Source organism: Hippopotamus amphibius, chromosome 10 (assembly GCF_030028045.1).
Source record: "Hippopotamus amphibius kiboko isolate mHipAmp2 chromosome 10, mHipAmp2.hap2, whole genome shotgun sequence".
Taxonomy (NCBI): Eukaryota; Metazoa; Chordata; class Mammalia; order Artiodactyla; family Hippopotamidae; genus Hippopotamus; species Hippopotamus amphibius.
Window position 1 is genome coordinate 42,963,846 of NC_080195.1, and position 18,610 is coordinate 42,982,455.

An 18,610-nucleotide genomic window follows, 5' to 3' on the forward strand; every position below is an offset into this window, starting at 1 on the left:
GTCAAAACTGCATTGGTAAGAGTCTTCTTGAAGTTGAAGCACTTTGGGAAAGCCTCAGCCTAACTATCTGTTAGACACTTAAAGAGGCAAGGTTAAAGATCGCATGACAAGGGGTTGCGAAGGAAGCTTAATCAAGTGGCTCTCATGTAACCGTCAGCATGGCTGACCAATTATCCCAAGGCATACCTGCATTTCAGAAACTTTGTACCCTTTCTAGAATATCGACAGGTGTGCCATGTATCCATCCTGTGTAATTGGAGAAGCTTCTCCCCCATTTCACAATGTTTTCTCTGTAATTTCCATACCAGATATACGACTGAAATAGTCCTCCTTGAGTTGCCTTAAGGGCCCCGCAACTAATCCAAAGTTAACAAAATGTTTCAAAACACCTGGTCCAATAAGCTCATCAGTCCTTTGAAGAGAATTCTTCTTTCTTCTCCAAAGTGAGAAGAGATCTTAAAAGCAAATCGAGATCCCTTAAAGGCAGGACAGTTCACATACCATGGTATTGAAAGCAGCATTGCAAGTAAACGTGTTCTCTTGGCAGAGGGGAACCCAATCCAGCCTTGAAAAAAACGCATTTTTAATAACAGTATCCATTTCCCGAAGTGGAGTTTCGTTTCAGCCCAATGATGCATCAAATGTTGGTTTTTGGCTCAACACATTTATCCCACCTTCCTACTCTATCCTGAAATGTGTTCCTTTTCATGAGTTTCTTAGCTTTAATTACATATTTCGATTACAATCCTCAAGTCCTTAACACCTTCACTTAGTGAAAACCAAGAAGCAAGCAATTGTCAGCTGGATGCCATACCAGCATTTCTGATTGCAAACAGATGCTTTTGAGACCTTCTGCTAAGTAGGCAAAGGTAGGGAATCTTAGATGTGCCCAGCATCCAATGTCCCAATCCTCTATCCTCTTTGAAATGACCCGGAGAGTCAAGGAATGCTTGCCACTTACCTTGGTGAAGTTTCATGCTACCCAAATCTAGAGAGGCCATGTAGAAAGACTTCAAGTGTCATCATTTCAACTTATGGTCCTTGCTGTCAAATTGGCAACAGATATAAGGTCTTTTTGGATCTCTAAGAAACCTAGGGACCGCAGAAGGTTTATACTTCAGAATGCAAGAAGCTTAAGGCAGCTTCCATACCAGATATCAGTTCAGTACTAGCTATTTGCCAGATCATCAGGACCTGAAATCCATGGAGGCCAATTCTCTCAAGAGGAGGAAGTATTGAATAGGTAAGTGCTTCCCTTTCAGTGAAATAGAGCTCATTTACACATCAACTCGGCAGTTGATGTCAATTGCCTTAACCCTAAAAGTGGCCCAAATCTGGAGAATGCACCTGAAAGGGGTGCGTTGGGGAAGCACATTTGAGTTTCCCAGAGCCACAACACTTTCACACAAAACAAACGCAAAAGCACATGCAAAAAAGAAACTCTCAGTCCTGAGGACCAAAGCAAGGGGTGAGGATGAGCAACATCCTCAGTGTTTTTGAAGTACGTTCCCTCATTTTAACAACAAAATGACAAACAACATGCAAATTGAAAGATAGGGAATCAGGACCACAGTTGTCATGCCTACTGACCTGGGAAGCAGAAAGAGCCAAAAAGGAAAAAGCAAAGAAATTAGGAAAAGTTCAATTTGCTTCATTAACTTCCACATGTCTCCTGGAAATATGGTCGTTTCCTCAGGGTCACAATGATGAAAACCAAAAGGATTTCACTGAGCAAACTTTCTCTAACTGAATATTTTACATAGACTGGTTTTGGAGATATGAAAACGATTCATTTGATGCCATGTTTCACCAGAATCTGTAGAATATGCTGGCCATGCAATGTAAAAAAAAAAAAAAAATACTTGCTTGTCCCTTAGCGGACTACAAGATGGACTAGAGCTCTGCTGATCACAGCAGGTGTTATCCAATAGCAGAGAGACAAATGCAATGCCAAAAGGTCTCTCAGGATCGCAGTTCCCAGGCACCAGAGGGCAGATTCCTACCCATTGGAAAGGGAATATGTCAACCAATGTTCCACCACAGCTGAAACACAACGCAGGAGGGAACGATACCTAGTGTGATCATATGCAAGCTCCGTTACTGACCAAAGACGTCTCAAGTACTCAATGCAAGTGCTGTTTCACACACCTACAATGTACGAATCACAAACAGGATCCCACAAACCACAGCACAGACTGCCGTGATTAACACCACATTGACACACACAAACACATGAAGAACAAATAAACACTCCAATCACAAAGACAGAAAGCCAGAGAAGGCATTTTGTCAACTTCCACTTCCACTCCCACATGGAGGCCCCCAGTTCTCAAGAGGGAATGGACTCAGAGGGGCTCACATCCGCTAAGGGGAGCAGCCCAGTTGGAGTAGACCTATTTCCCAGCCTGTGCAAGCTGGAGCGACTTACCCCCAAATGACATGAACTGTATACCACTGCTCTGGACATGTCTCCAAGACAAGCAGCCTCGTGCTGTAGGGCAGCCACTGCATATCAGGGAGAATCCCTGCCAGTATCCTGGAGACAAATGTACTCTGGCATGTGCTGGGAACTATAAATGGCGACGCCCCTGATCGAGAACAACACACCATGGGCACAGACCTCCTGGCTGGCTCGCTATAATTGGTAACCAAAGGCCAGGATGTGTGCCCGACGCACAGTGAGGCCAAGCAACAGCAAAACATTGGACTTTGGAGCCGAGAAATATTTGTTGTTGAGACATTCAAGGAAATGGGTGGCTTATGCCGGGTAATCCCCAACCTTGAAAGCTTTTAGCAAAGCCCTCTTAGAGGTAAGGTGATGGAGGGGTGTGGCTGTTCATTGAAAACTTCTCCCTGTCAGATCCTTTCTTCTTGAGGACAGGTCATAGTTAGGTCTCAATGTTCCTAACAATCTCCAGCAAACAAAGGTCACTCTCTGGGTGATGAGAAAGGGCAAGTTCCCAAGGCACAAGACTCACCCTCTGAGGTCCAGACCCACCTAAGAGAAAGGGGTCCCTGAGAGGGGTGGTGGTCCTCCTGCCATGGAGGGTTTGTCCAGGAGCTGGTCTGGGTCCTCCCACCAGTGCCCATGCCTCACAGAGGAGGCAGCTCTGCCTTGGTGGCTCCCTCAGGGCCCGGTCCCAGACCCTTGCTAGCTCTCATCACTGAGGGAGCCGGGTGGACACGACCTAACAGGTCTTAATGCTCCTCAGGCCACCCAAACAGTGGCGGTCAGGTACCCCAGACTATGAGCCATACCCTTAGGGTCACAGTGGCGGTGTGTGGTAGAGGTTCAACACTGCCTCAAGGCCTGGTCTGGGCCAATGGTCATTCATGGCCTTGGCTCTGGAGCCATGCAGGACACACCCCCAGCCTGTTCTCTGGGCCCCCCATCACACCAGCTGGCCCAAGGCCGTGTGAGCAGAAGAATGCTGGGGAGAAGGCTGGCACTTGCCTCTTACCTCATGCTCCAGGTCTGAAGGGGCAGCACTCCACTGACTGCTGCCTAGAAAAAGGGCCCCCACTAAAGATGGCTGACAGACAGTGGCTTGCTTGGGGCAGGGGCCCACTACACTGCCCACCAATGGCTGAGCAGGGTGGTCACAGTGGCATTAGTGGTCTCCTGGTAACCATTGCCTGGTAACGGGGCAGTGGGTCACAGTGCACAGCAAGGGCTGCCTGGGAAGGGCTGCATTCAGCTGGCTATGGTACAATTCCCCCTTTTCTTTGGTCCTCTGCAACCCTGAGGAGAATATGTGGGTATGATTTGGATAGAGTGGTTAATCATAAACTCCGCAGCGGATCTCTGTTTTAGGGGACTTGCTTGCAACCTCCATTCCTGGTTCATCTTTTCCCAAGTCTTTCAGGGAATGGGGTGATGACCACTCTAGCTACGTCCTGCTGCAGGAAAGCAAAGCCCTACAGTGCATTCTGAGTTGGAAGCAATGCCACGTTGCAAGTCTTGATCCAAGTCTTATATAAACTTGTATAAGGAATCCAGGAGAATAAGCCTGAAAAGCAGCGTGAGGGTGGCACTCTGGGGGAGACGTTCTGGCAGGGAATCCAGACACGCAGAAGCAGAAGGGAAGAAATTGTTGTAAGTTGTTAGGAAGTTGAGGGGAAGAGCGTCCCTTAACGGGAGAACACAGATCAAAATCAGCATTATTGCGAAGCAAATCCATAAACGTTAGTAGCATATGCATCTGTTTACTCAGTTTGTCAAAACTGCATTGGTAAGAGTCTTCTTGAAGTTGAAGCACTTTGGGAAAGCCTCAGCCTAACTATCTGTTAGACACTTAAAGAGGCAAGGTTAAAGATCGCATGACAAGGGGTTGCGAAGGAAGCTTAATCAAGTGGCTCTCATGTAACCGTCAGCATGGCTGACCAATTATCCCAAGGCATACCTGCATTTCAGAAACTTTGTACCCTTTCTAGAATATCGACAGGTGTGCCATGTATCCATCCTGTGTAATTGGAGAAGCTTCTCCCCCATTTCACAATGTTTTCTCTGTAATTTCCATACCAGATATACGACTGAAATAGTCCTCCTTGAGTTGCCTTAAGGGCCCCGCAACTAATCCAAAGTTAACAAAATGTTTCAAAACACCTGGTCCAATAAGCTCATCAGTCCTTTGAAGAGAATTCTTCTTTCTTCTCCAAAGTGAGAAGAGATCTTAAAAGCAAATCGAGATCCCTTAAAGGCAGGACAGTTCACATACCATGGTATTGAAAGCAGCATTGCAAGTAAACGTGTTCTCTTGGCAGAGGGGAACCCAATCCAGCCTTGAAAAAAACGCATTTTTAATAACAGTATCCATTTCCCGAAGTGGAGTTTCGTTTCAGCCCAATGATGCATCAAATGTTGGTTTTTGGCTCAACACATTTATCCCACCTTCCTACTCTATCCTGAAATGTGTTCCTTTTCATGAGTTTCTTAGCTTTAATTACATATTTCGATTACAATCCTCAAGTCCTTAACACCTTCACTTAGTGAAAACCAAGAAGCAAGCAATTGTCAGCTGGATGCCATACCAGCATTTCTGATTGCAAACAGATGCTTTTGAGACCTTCTGCTAAGTAGGCAAAGGTAGGGAATCTTAGATGTGCCCAGCATCCAATGTCCCAATCCTCTATCCTCTTTGAAATGACCCGGAGAGTCAAGGAATGCTTGCCACTTACCTTGGTGAAGTTTCATGCTACCCAAATCTAGAGAGGCCATGTAGAAAGACTTCAAGTGTCATCATTTCAACTTATGGTCCTTGCTGTCAAATTGGCAACAGATATAAGGTCTTTTTGGATCTCTAAGAAACCTAGGGACCGCAGAAGGTTTATACTTCAGAATGCAAGAAGCTTAAGGCAGCTTCCATACCAGATATCAGTTCAGTACTAGCTATTTGCCAGATCATCAGGACCTGAAATCCATGGAGGCCAATTCTCTCAAGAGGAGGAAGTATTGAATAGGTAAGTGCTTCCCTTTCAGTGAAATAGAGCTCATTTACACATCAACTCGGCAGTTGATGTCAATTGCCTTAACCCTAAAAGTGGCCCAAATCTGGAGAATGCACCTGAAAGGGGTGCGTTGGGGAAGCACATTTGAGTTTCCCAGAGCCACAACACTTTCACACAAAACAAACGCAAAAGCACATGCAAAAAAGAAACTCTCAGTCCTGAGGACCAAAGCAAGGGGTGAGGATGAGCAACATCCTCAGTGTTTTTGAAGTACGTTCCCTCATTTTAACAACAAAATGACAAACAACATGCAAATTGAAAGATAGGGAATCAGGACCACAGTTGTCATGCCTACTGACCTGGGAAGCAGAAAGAGCCAAAAAGGAAAAAGCAAAGAAATTAGGAAAAGTTCAATTTGCTTCATTAACTTCCACATGTCTCCTGGAAATATGGTCGTTTCCTCAGGGTCACAATGATGAAAACCAAAAGGATTTCACTGAGCAAACTTTCTCTAACTGAATATTTTACATAGACTGGTTTTGGAGATATGAAAACGATTCATTTGATGCCATGTTTCACCAGAATCTGTAGAATATGCTGGCCATGCAATGTAAAAAAAAAAAAAAAATACTTGCTTGTCCCTTAGCGGACTACAAGATGGACTAGAGCTCTGCTGATCACAGCAGGTGTTATCCAATAGCAGAGAGACAAATGCAATGCCAAAAGGTCTCTCAGGATCGCAGTTCCCAGGCACCAGAGGGCAGATTCCTACCCATTGGAAAGGGAATATGTCAACCAATGTTCCACCACAGCTGAAACACAACGCAGGAGGGAACGATACCTAGTGTGATCATATGCAAGCTCCGTTACTGACCAAAGACGTCTCAAGTACTCAATGCAAGTGCTGTTTCACACACCTACAATGTACGAATCACAAACAGGATCCCACAAACCACAGCACAGACTGCCGTGATTAACACCACATTGACACACACAAACACATGAAGAACAAATAAACACTCCAATCACAAAGACAGAAAGCCAGAGAAGGCATTTTGTCAACTTCCACTTCCACTCCCACATGGAGGCCCCCAGTTCTCAAGAGGGAATGGACTCAGAGGGGCTCACATCCGCTAAGGGGAGCAGCCCAGTTGGAGTAGACCTATTTCCCAGCCTGTGCAAGCTGGAGCGACTTACCCCCAAATGACATGAACTGTATACCACTGCTCTGGACATGTCTCCAAGACAAGCAGCCTCGTGCTGTAGGGCAGCCACTGCATATCAGGGAGAATCCCTGCCAGTATCCTGGAGACAAATGTACTCTGGCATGTGCTGGGAACTATAAATGGCGACGCCCCTGATCGAGAACAACACACCATGGGCACAGACCTCCTGGCTGGCTCGCTATAATTGGTAACCAAAGGCCAGGATGTGTGCCCGACGCACAGTGAGGCCAAGCAACAGCAAAACATTGGACTTTGGAGCCGAGAAATATTTGTTGTTGAGACATTCAAGGAAATGGGTGGCTTATGCCGGGTAATCCCCAACCTTGAAAGCTTTTAGCAAAGCCCTCTTAGAGGTAAGGTGATGGAGGGGTGTGGCTGTTCATTGAAAACTTCTCCCTGTCAGATCCTTTCTTCTTGAGGACAGGTCATAGTTAGGTCTCAATGTTCCTAACAATCTCCAGCAAACAAAGGTCACTCTCTGGGTGATGAGAAAGGGCAAGTTCCCAAGGCACAAGACTCACCCTCTGAGGTCCAGACCCACCTAAGAGAAAGGGGTCCCTGAGAGGGGTGGTGGTCCTCCTGCCATGGAGGGTTTGTCCAGGAGCTGGTCTGGGTCCTCCCACCAGTGCCCATGCCTCACAGAGGAGGCAGCTCTGCCTTGGTGGCTCCCTCAGGGCCCGGTCCCAGACCCTTGCTAGCTCTCATCACTGAGGGAGCCGGGTGGACACGACCTAACAGGTCTTAATGCTCCTCAGGCCACCCAAACAGTGGCGGTCAGGTACCCCAGACTGTGAGCCATACCCTTAGCGTCACAGAGGCGGTGTGTGGTAGAGGTTCAACACTGCCTCAAGGCCTTGTCTGGGCCAATGTTCATTCATGGCCTTGGCTCTGGAGCCATGCAGGACACACCCCCAGCCTGTTCTCTGGGCCCCCCATCACACCAGCAGGCCCAAGGCCGTGTGAGCAGAAGAATGCTGGGGAGAAGGCTGGCACTTGCCTCTTACCTCATGCTCCAGGTCTGAAGGGGCAGCACTCCACTGACTGCTGCCTAACAAAGGGCCCCCACTAAAGATGGCTGACAGACAGTGGCTTGCTTGGGGCAGGGGCCCACTACACTGCCCACCAATGGCTGAGCAGGGTGGTCACAGTGGCATTAGTGGTCTCCTGGTAACCATTGCCTGGTAACGGGGCAGTGGGTCTCAGTGCACAGCAAGGGCTGCCTAGGAAGGGCTGCATTCAGCTGGCTATGGTACAATTCCCGCTTTTCTTTGGTCCTCTGCAACCCTGAGGACAATATGTGGGTATGATTTGGATAGAGTGGTTAATCATAAACTCAGCAGCGGATCTCTGTTTTAGGGGACTTGCTTTCAACCTCCATTCCTGGTTCATCTTTTCCCAAGTCTTTCAGGGAATGGGGTGACGACCACTCTAGCTACGTGCTGCTGGAGGAAAGCAAAGCCCTACAGTGCATTCTGAGTTGGAAGCAATGCCACGTTGCAAGTCTTGATCCAAGTCTTATATAAACTTGTATAAGGAATCCAGGAGAATAAGCCTGAAAAGCAGCGTGAGGGTGGCACTCTGGGGGAGACGTTCTGGCAGGTAATCCAGACACGCAGAAGCAGAAGGGAAGTAATTGTTGTAAGTTGTTAGGAAGTTGAGGGGAAGAGCTTCCCTTAACGGGAGAACACAGATCAAAATCAGCATTATTGCGAAGAAAATCCACAAACGTTAGTAGCATATGCATCTGTTTACTCAGTTTGTCAAAACTGCATTGGTAAGAGTCTTCTTGAAGTTGAAGCACTTTGGGAAAACCTCAGCCTAACTATCTGTTAGACACTTAAAGAGGCAAGGTTAAAGATCGCATGACAAGGGGTTGAGAAGGAAGCTTAATCAAGTGGCTCTCATGTAACCGTCAGCATGGCTGACCGATTATCCCAAGGCATACCTGCATTTCAGAAACTTTGTACCCTTTCTAGAATATCGACAGGTGTGCCATGTATCCATCCTGTGTAATTGGAGAAGCTTCTCCCCCATTTCACAATGTTTTCTCTGTAATTTCCATACCAGATATACGACTGAAATAGTCCTCCTTGAGTTGCCTTAAGGGCCCCGCAACTAATCCAAAGTTAACAAACTATTTCAAAACACCTGGTCCAATAAGCTCATCAGTCCTTTGAAGAGAATTCTTCTTTCTTCTCCAAAGTGAGAAGAGATCTTAAAAGCAAATCGAGATCCCTTAAAGGCAGGACAGTTCACATACCATGTTATTGAAAGCAGCATTCCAAGTAAACGTGTTCTCTTGGCAGAGGGGAACCCAATCCAGCCTTGAAAAAAACGTATTTTTAATAACAGTATCCATTTCCCAAAGTGGGTTTCGTTTCAGCCCAATGATGCATCAAATGTTGGTTTTTGGCTCAACACATTTATCCCACCTTCCTACTCTATCCTGAAATGTGATCCTTTTCATGAGTTTCTTAGCTTTAATTACATATTTCGATTACAATCCTCAAGTCCTTAACACCTTCACTTAGTGAAAACCAAGAAGCAAGCAATTGTCAGCTGGATGCCATACCAGCATTTCTGATTGCAAACGGATGCTTTTGAGACCTTCTGCTAAGTAGGCAAAGGTAGCGAATCTTAGATGTGCCCAGCATCCAATGTCCCAATCCTCTATCCTCTTTGAAATGACCCGGAGAGTCAAGGAATGCTTGCCACTTACCTTGGTGAAGTTTCATGCTACCCAAATCTAGAGAGGCCATGTAGAAAGACTTCAAGTGTCATCATTTCAACTTATGGTCCTTGCTGTCAAATTGGCAACAGATATAAGGTCTTTTTGGATCTCTAAGAAACCTAGGGACCGCAGAAGGTTTATACTTCAGAATGCAAGAAGCTTAAGGCAGCTTCCATACCAGATATCAGTTCAGTACTAGCTATTTGCCAGATCATCAGGACCTGAAATCCATGGAGGCCAATTCTCTCCAGAGGAGGAAGTATTGAATTGGTAAGTGCTTCCCTTTCAGTGAAATAGAGCTCATTTACACATCAACTCGGCAGTTGATGTCAATTGCCTTATCCCTAAAAGTGGCCCAAATCTGGAGAATGCACCTGAAAGGGGTGCGTTGGGGAAACACATTTGAGTTTCCCAGAGCCACAACACTTTCACACAAAACAAACGCAAAAGTACATGCCAAAAAGAAACTCTCAGTCCTGAGGACCAAAGCAAAGGGTGAGGATGAACAACATCCTCAGTGTTTTTGAAGTACGTTCCCTCATTTTAACAACAAAACGACAAACAACATGCAAATTGAAAGATAGGGAATCAGGACCACAGTTGTCATGCCTACTGACCTGGGAAGCAGAAAGAGCCAAAAAGGAAAAAGCAAAGAAATTAGGAAAAGTTCAATTTGCTTCATGAACTTCCACATGTCTCCTGGAAATATGCTCGTTTTCTCAGGGTCACAATGATGAAAACCAAAAGGATTTCACTGAGCAAACTTTCTCTAACTGAATATTTTACATAGACTGGTTTTGGAGATATCAAAATGATTCATTTGATGCCATGTTTCACAAGAATCTGTAGAATATGCTGGCCATGCAATGTAAAAAAAAAAATACTTGCTTGTCCCTTAGCGGACTACAAGATGGACTAGAGCTCTGCTGATCACAGCAGGTGTTATCCAATAGCAGAGAGACAAATGCAATGCCAAAAGGTCTCTCAGGATCGCAGTTCCCAGGCACCAAAGGGCAGATTCCTACCCATTGGAAAGGGAATATGTCAACCAATGTTCCACCACAGCTGAAACACAACGCAGGAGGGAACGATACCTAGTGTGATCATATGCAAGCTCCGTTACTGACCAAAGACGTCTCAAGTACTCAATGCAAGTGCTGTTTCACACACCTACAATGTACGAATCACAAACTGGATCCCACAAACCAAAGCACAGACTGCCGTGATTAACACCACATTGACACACACAAACACATGAAGAACAAATAAACACTCCAATCACAAAGACAGAAAGCCAGAGAAGGCATTTTGTCAACTTCCACTTCCACTCCCACATGGAGGCCCCCAGTTCTCAAGAGGGAATGGACTCAGAGGGGCTCACATCCGCTAAGGGGAGCAGCCCAGTTGGAGTAGACCTATTTCCCAGCCTGTGCAAGCTGGAGCGACTTACCCCCAAATGACATGAACTGTATACCGTTGCTCTGGACATGTCTCCAAGACAAGCAGCCTCGTGCTGTAGGGCAGCCAGTGCATATCAGGGAGAATCCCTGCCAGTATCCTGGAGCCAAATGTACTCTGGCATGTGCTGGGAACTATAAATGGCGACGCCCCTGATCGAGATCAATACACCATGGGCACAGACCTCCTGGCTGGCTCGCTATAATTGGTAACCAAAGGCAGGATGTGTGCGCGACGCACAGTGAGGCCAAACAACAGCAAAACATTGGACTTTGGAGCCGAGAAATATTTGTTGTTGAGACATTCAAGGAAATGGGTGGCTTATGCTGGGTAATCCCCAACCTTGAAAGCTTTTAGCAAAGCCCTCTTAGAGGTAAGGTGATGGAGGGGTGTGGCTTTTCGTTGAAAACTTCTCCCTGTCCGATCCATTGTTCTTGAGGACAGGTCATAGTCAGGTCTCAATGTTCCTATCAATCTCCAGCAAACAAATGTCACTCTCTGGGTGACAAGAAAGGGCAAGGTCCCAAGGCACAAGACTCACCCTCTGAGGTCCAGACCCACCTAAGAGAAAGGGGTCCCTGGGAGGGGTGGTGGTCCTCCTGCCATGGAGGGTTTGTCCACGAGCTGGTCTGAGTCCTCCCACCAGTGCCCACGCCTCACAGAGGAGGCAGCTCTGCCTTGGTGGCTCCCTCAGGGCCAGGTCCCAGACCCTTGCTAGCTCTCATCACTGAGGGAGCCGGGTGCACATGACCCAACTGGTCTTAATGCTCCTCAGGCCACCCAAACAGTAGTGTTCAGGTGCCCCAGACTGTGAGCCATACCCTTAGGGTCACAGTGGCGGTGTGTGGTAGAGGTTCAACACTGCCTCAAGGCCTGGTCTGGGCCAATGGTCATTCATGGCCTTGGCTCTGGAGCCCTGCAGGACACACCCCCAGCCTGTTCTCTGCGCCCCCCATCACACCAGCTGGCCCAAGGCCGTGTGAGCAGAAGAATGCTGGGGAGAAGGCTGGCACTTGCCTCTTACCTCATGCTCCAGGTCTGAAGGGGCAGCACTCCACTGACTGCTGCCTAACAAAGGGCCCCCACTAAAGATGGCTGACAGACAGTGGCTTGCTTGGGGCAGGGGCCCACTACACTGCCCACCAATGGCTGAGCAGGGTGGTCACAGTGGCATTAGTGGTCTCCTGGTAACCATTGCCTGGTAACGGGGCAGTGGGTCACAGTGCACAGCAAGGGCTGCCTGGGAAGGGCTGCATTCAGCTGGCTATGGTACAATTCCCCCTTTTCTTTGGTCCTCTGCAACCCTGAGGAGAATATGTGGGTATGATTTGGATAAAGTGGTTAATCATAAACTCAGCAGCGGATTTCTGTTTTAGGGGACTTGCTTTCAACCTAGATTCCTGGTTCATCTTTTCCCAAGTCTTTCAGGGAATGGGGTGACGACCACTCTAGCTACGTCCTGCTGGAGGAAAGCAAAGCCCTACAGTGCATTCTGAGTTGGAAGCAATGCCACGTTGCAAGTCTTGATCCAAGTCTTATATAAACTTGTATAAGGAATCCAGGAGAATAAGCCTGAAAAGCAGCGTGAGGGTGGCACTCTGGGGGAGACATTCTGGCAGGTAATCCAGACACGCAGAAGCAGAAGGGAAGAAATTGTTGTAAGTTGTTAGGAAGTTGAGGGGAAGAGCTTCCCTTAACGGGAGAACACAGATCAAAATCAGCATTATTGCGAAGCAAATCCATAAACGTTAGTAGCATATGCATCTGTTTACTCAGTTTGTCAAAACTGCATTGCTAAGAGTCTTCTTGAAGTTGAAGCACTTTGGGAAAGCCTCAGCCTAACTATCTGTTAGACACTTAAAGAGGCAAGGTTAAAGATCGCATGACAAGGGGTTGCGAAGGAAGCTTAATCAAGTGGCTCTCATGTAACCGTCAGCATGGCTGACCAATTATCCCAAGGCATACCTGCATTTCAGAAACTTTGTACCCTTTCTAGAATATCGACAGGTGTGCCATGTATCCATCCTGTGTAATTGGAGAAGCTTCTCCCCCATTTCACAATGTTTTCTCTGTAATTTCCATACCAGATATACGACTGAAATAGTCCTCCTTGAGTTGCCTTAAGGGCCCCGCAACTAATCCAAAGTTAACAAAATGTTTCAAAACACCTGGTCCAATAAGCTCATCAGTCCTTTGAAGAGAATTCTTCTTTCTTCTCCAAAGTGAGAAGAGATCTTAAAAGCAAATCGAGATCCCTTAAAGGCAGGACAGTTCACATACCATGTTATTGAAAGCAGCATTCCAAGTAAACGTGTTCTCTTGGCAGAGGGGAACCCAATCCAGCCTTGAAAAAAACGTATTTTTAATAACAGTATCCATTTCCCGAAGTGGGGTTTCGTTTCAGCCCAATGATGCATCAAATGTTGGTTTTTGGCTCAACACATTTATCCCACCTTCCTACTCTATCCTGAAATGTGTTCCTTTTCATGAGTTTATTAGCTTTAATTACATATTTCGATTACAATCCTCAAGTCCTTAACACCTTCACTTAGTGAAAACCAAGAAGCAAGCAATTGTCAGCTGGATGCCATACCTGCATTTCTGATTGCAAACGGATGCTTTTGAGACCTTCTGCTAAGTAGGCAAAGGTAGGGAATCTTAGATGTGCCCAGCATCCAATGTTCCAATCCTCTATCCTCTTTGAAATGACCCGGAGAGTCAAGGAATGCTTCCCACTTACCTTGGTGAAGTTTCATGCTACCCAAATCTAGAGAGGCCATTTAGAAAGATTTCAAGTGTCATCATTTCAACTTATGGTCCTTGCTGTCAAATTGGCAACAGATATAAGGTCTCTTTGGATCTCTAAGAAACCTAGGGACCGCAGAAGGTTTATACTTCAGAATGCAAGAAGCTTAAGGCAGCTTCCATACCAGATATCAGTTCAGTACTAGCTATTTGCCAGATCATCAGGACCTGAAATCCATGGAGGCCAATTCTCTCAAGAGGAGGAAGTATTGAATAGGTAAGTGCTTCCCTTTCAGTGAAATAGAGCTCATTTACACATCAACTCGGCAGGTGATGTCAATTGCCTTATCCCTAAAAGTGGCCCAAATCTGGAGAATGCACCTGAAAGGGGTGCGTTGGGGAAGCACATTTGAGTTTCCCAGAGCCACAACACTTCCACACAAAACAAACGCAAATGTACATGCAAAAAAGAAACTCTCAGTCCTGAGGACCAAAGCAAAGGGTGAGGATGAACAACATCCTCAGTGTTTTTGAAGTACATTCCCTCATTTTAACAAGAAAACGACAAACAACATGCAAATTGAAAGATAGGGAATCAGGACCACAGTTGTCATGCCTACTGACCTGGGAAGCAGAAAGAGCCAAAAAGGAAAAAGCAAAGAAATTAGGAAAAGTTCAATTTGCTTCATTAACTTCCACATGTCTCCTGGAAATATGGTCGTTTCCTCAGGGTCACAATGATGAAAACCAAAAGGATTTCACTGAGCAAACTTTCTCTAACTGAATATTTTACATAGACTGGTTTTGGAGATATGAAAACGATTCATTTGATGCCATGTTTCACCAGAATCTGTAGAATATGCTGGCCATGCAATGTAAAAAAAAAAAAAAAATACTTGCTTGTCCCTTAGCGGACTACAAGATGGACTAGAGCTCTGCTGATCACAGCAGGTGTTATCCAATAGCAGAGAGACAAATGCAATGCCAAAAGGTCTCTCAGGATCGCAGTTCCCAGGCACCAGAGGGCAGATTCCTACCCATTGGAAAGGGAATATGTCAACCAATGTTGCACCACAGCTGAAACACAACGCAGGAGGGAACGATACCTAGTGTGATCATATGCAAGCTCCGTTACTGACCAAAGACGTCTCAAGTACTCAATGCAAGTGCTGTTTCACACACCTACAATGTACGAATCACAAACAGAATCCCACAAACCACAGCACAGACTGCCGTGATTAACACCACATTGACACACACAAACACATGAAGAACAAATAAACACTCCAATCACAAAGACAGAAAGCCAGAGAAGGCATTTTGTCAACTTCCACTTCCACTCCCACATGGAGGCCCCCAGTTCTCAAGAGGGAATGGACTCAGAGGGGCTCACATCCGCTAAGGGGAGCAGCCCAGTTGGAGTAGACCTATTTCCCAGCCTGTGCAAGCTGGAGCGACTTACCCCCAAATGACATGAACTGTATACCGTTGCTCTGGACATGTCTCCAAGACAAGCAGCCTCGTGCTGTAGGGCAGCCACTGCATATCAGGGAGAATCCCTGCCAGTATCCTGGAGCCAAATGTACTCTGGCATGTGCTGGGAACTATAAATGGCGACGCCCCTGATCGAGATCAATACACCATGGACACAGACCTCCTGGCTGGCTCGCTATAATTGGTAACCAAAGGCCAGGATGTGTGCGCGACGCACAGTGAGGCCAAACAACAGCAAAACATTGGACTTTGGAGCCGAGAAATATTTGTTGTTGAGACATTCAAGGAAATGGGTGGCTTATGCTGGGTAATGCCCAACCTTGAAAGCTTTTAGCAAAGCCCTCTTAGAGGTAAGGTGATGGAGGGGTGTGGCTTTTCGTTGAAAACTTCTCCCTGTCCGATCCATTGTTCTTGAGGACAGGTCATAGTCAGGTCTCAATGTTCCTATCAATCTCCAGCAAACAAATGTCACTCTCTGGGTGACAAGAAAGGGCAAGGTCCCAAGGCACAAGACTCACCCTCTGAGGTCCAGACCCACCTAAGAGAAAGGGGTCCCTGGGAGGGGTGGTGGTCCTCCTGCCATGGAGGGTTTGTCCACGAGCTGGTCTGAGTCCTCCCACCCGTGCCCATGCCTCACAGAGGAGGCAGCTCTGCCTTGGTGGCTCCCTCAGGGCCAGGTCGCAGACCCTTGCTAGCTCTCATCACTGAGGGAGCCGGGTGCACATGACCCAACCGGTCTTAATGCTCCTCAGGCCACCCAAACAGTGGTGGTCAGGTACCCCAGACTGTGAGCCATACCCTTAGGGTCACAGTGGCGGTGTGTGGTAGAGGTTCAACACTGCCTCAAGGCCTGGTCTGGGCCAATGGTCATTCATGGCCTTGGCTCTGGAGACCTGCAGGACACACCCCCAGCCTGTTCTCTGGGCCCCCCATCACACCAGCTGGCCCAAGGCCGTGTGAGCAGAAGAATGCTGGGGAGAAGGCTGGCACTTGCCTCTTACCTCATGCTCCAGGTCTGAAGGGGCAGCACTCCACTGACTGCTGCCTAACAAAGGGCCCCCACTAAAGATGGCTGACAGACAGTGGCTTGCTTGGGGCAGGGGCCCACTACACTGCCCAACAATGGCTGAGCAGGGTGGTCACAGTGGCATTAGTGGTCTCTTGGTAACCATTGCCTGGTAACGGGGCAGTGGGTCACAGTGCACAGCAAGGGCTGCCTGGGAAAGGCTGCATTCAGCTGGCTATGGTACAATTCCCCCTTTTCTTTGGTCCTCTGCAACTCTGAGGAAAATATGTGGGTATGATTTGGATAGAGTGGTTAATCATAAACTCCGCAGCGGATCTCTGTTTTAGGGGACTTGCTTGCAACCTCCATTCCTGGTTCATCTTTTCCCAAGTCTTTCAGGGAATGGGGTGACCACCACTCTAGCTACGTCCTGCTGCAGGAAAGCAAAGCCCTACAGTGCATTCTGAGTTGGAAGCAATGCCACGTTGCAAGTCTTGATGCAAGTCTTATATAAACTTGTATAAGGAATCCAGGAGAATAAGCCTGAAAAGCAGCGTGAGGGTGGCACTCTGGGGGAGACGTTCTGGCAGGTAATCCAGACACGCAGAAGCAGAAGGGAAGAAATTGTTGTAAGTTGTTAGGAAGTTGAGGGGAAGAGCTTCCCTTAACGGGAGAACACAGATCAAAATCAGCATTATTGCGAAGCAAATCCATAAACGTTAGTAGCATATGCATCTGTTTACTCAGTTTGTCAAAACTGCATTGGTAAGAGTCTTCTTGAAGTTGAAGCACTTTGGGAAAGCCTCAGCCTAACTATCTGTTAGACACTTAAAGAGGCAAGGTTAAAGATCGCATGACAAGGGGTTGCAAAGGAAGCTTAATCAAGTGGCTCTCATGTAACCGTCAGCATGGCTGACCGATTATCCCAAGGCATACCTGCATTTCAGAAACTTTGTACCCTTTCTAGAATATCGACAGGTGTGCCATGTATCCATCCTGTGTAATTGGAGAAGCTTCTCCCCCATTTCACAATGTTTTCTCTGTAATTTCCATACCAGATATACGACTGAAATAGTCCTCCTTGAGTTGCCTTAAGGGCCCCGCAACTAATCCAAAGTTAACAAACTATTTCAAAACACCTGGTCCAATAAGCTCATCAGTCCTTTGAAGAGAATTCTTCTTTCTTCTCCAAAGTGAGAAGAGATCTTAAAAGCAAATCGAGATCCCTTAAAGGCAGGACAGTTCACATACCATGTTATTGAAAGCAGCATTCCAAGTAAACGTGTTCTCTTGGCAGAGGGGAACCCAATCCAGCCTTGAAAAAAACGTATTTTTAATAACAGTATCCATTTCCCGAAGTGGAGTTTCGTTTCAGCCCAGTGATGCATCAAATGTTGGTTTTTGGCTCAACACATTTATCCCACCTTCCTACTCTATCCTGAAATGTGTTCCTTTTCATGAGTTTCTTAGCTTTAATTACATATTTCGATTACAATCCTCAAGTCCTTAACACCTTCACTTAGTGAAAACCAAGAAGCAAGCAATTGTCAGCTGGATGCCATACCAGCATTTCTGATTGCAAACGGATGCTTTTGAGACCTTCTGCTAAGTAGGCAAAGGTAGGGAATCTTAGATGTGCCCAGCATCCAATGTTCCAATCCTCTATCCTCTTTGAAATGACCCGGAGAGTCAAGGAATGCTTGCCACTTACCTTGGTGAAGTTTCATGCTACCCAAATCTAGAGAGGCCATTTAGAAAGATTTCAAGTGTCATCATTTCAACTTATGGTCCTTGCTGTCAAATTGGCAACAGATATAAGGTCTTTTTGGATCTCTAAGAAACCTAGGGACCGCAGAAGGTTTATACTTCAGAATGCAAGAAGCTTAAGGCAGCTTCCATACCAGATATCAGTTCAGTACTAGCTATTTGCCAGATCATCGGGACCTGAAATCCATGGAGGCCAATTCTCTCCAGAGGAGGAAGTATTGAATAGGTAAGTGCTTCCCTTTCAGTGAAATAGAGCTCATTTACACATCAACTCGGCAGTTGATGTCAATTGCCTTATCCCTAAAAGTGGCCCAAATCTGGAGAATGCACCTGAAAGGGGTGCGTTGGGGAAGCACATTTGAGTTTCCCAGAGCCACAACACTTTCACACAAAACAAACGCAAAAGTACATGCAAAAAAGAAACTCTCAGTCCGGAGGACCAAAGCAAAGGGTGAGGATGAGCAACATCCTCAGTGTTTTTGAAGTACGTTCCCTCATTTTAACAACAAAACGACAAACAACATGCAAATTGAAAGATAGGGAATCAGGACCACAGTTGTCATGCCTACTGACCTGGGAAGCAGAAAGAGCCAAAAAGGAAAAAGCAAAGAAATTAGGAAAAGTTCAATTTGCTTCATTAACTTCCACATGTCTCCTGGAAATATGCTCGTTTCCTCAGGGTCACAATGATGAAAACCAAAAGGATTTCACTGAGCAAACTTTCTCTAACTGAAT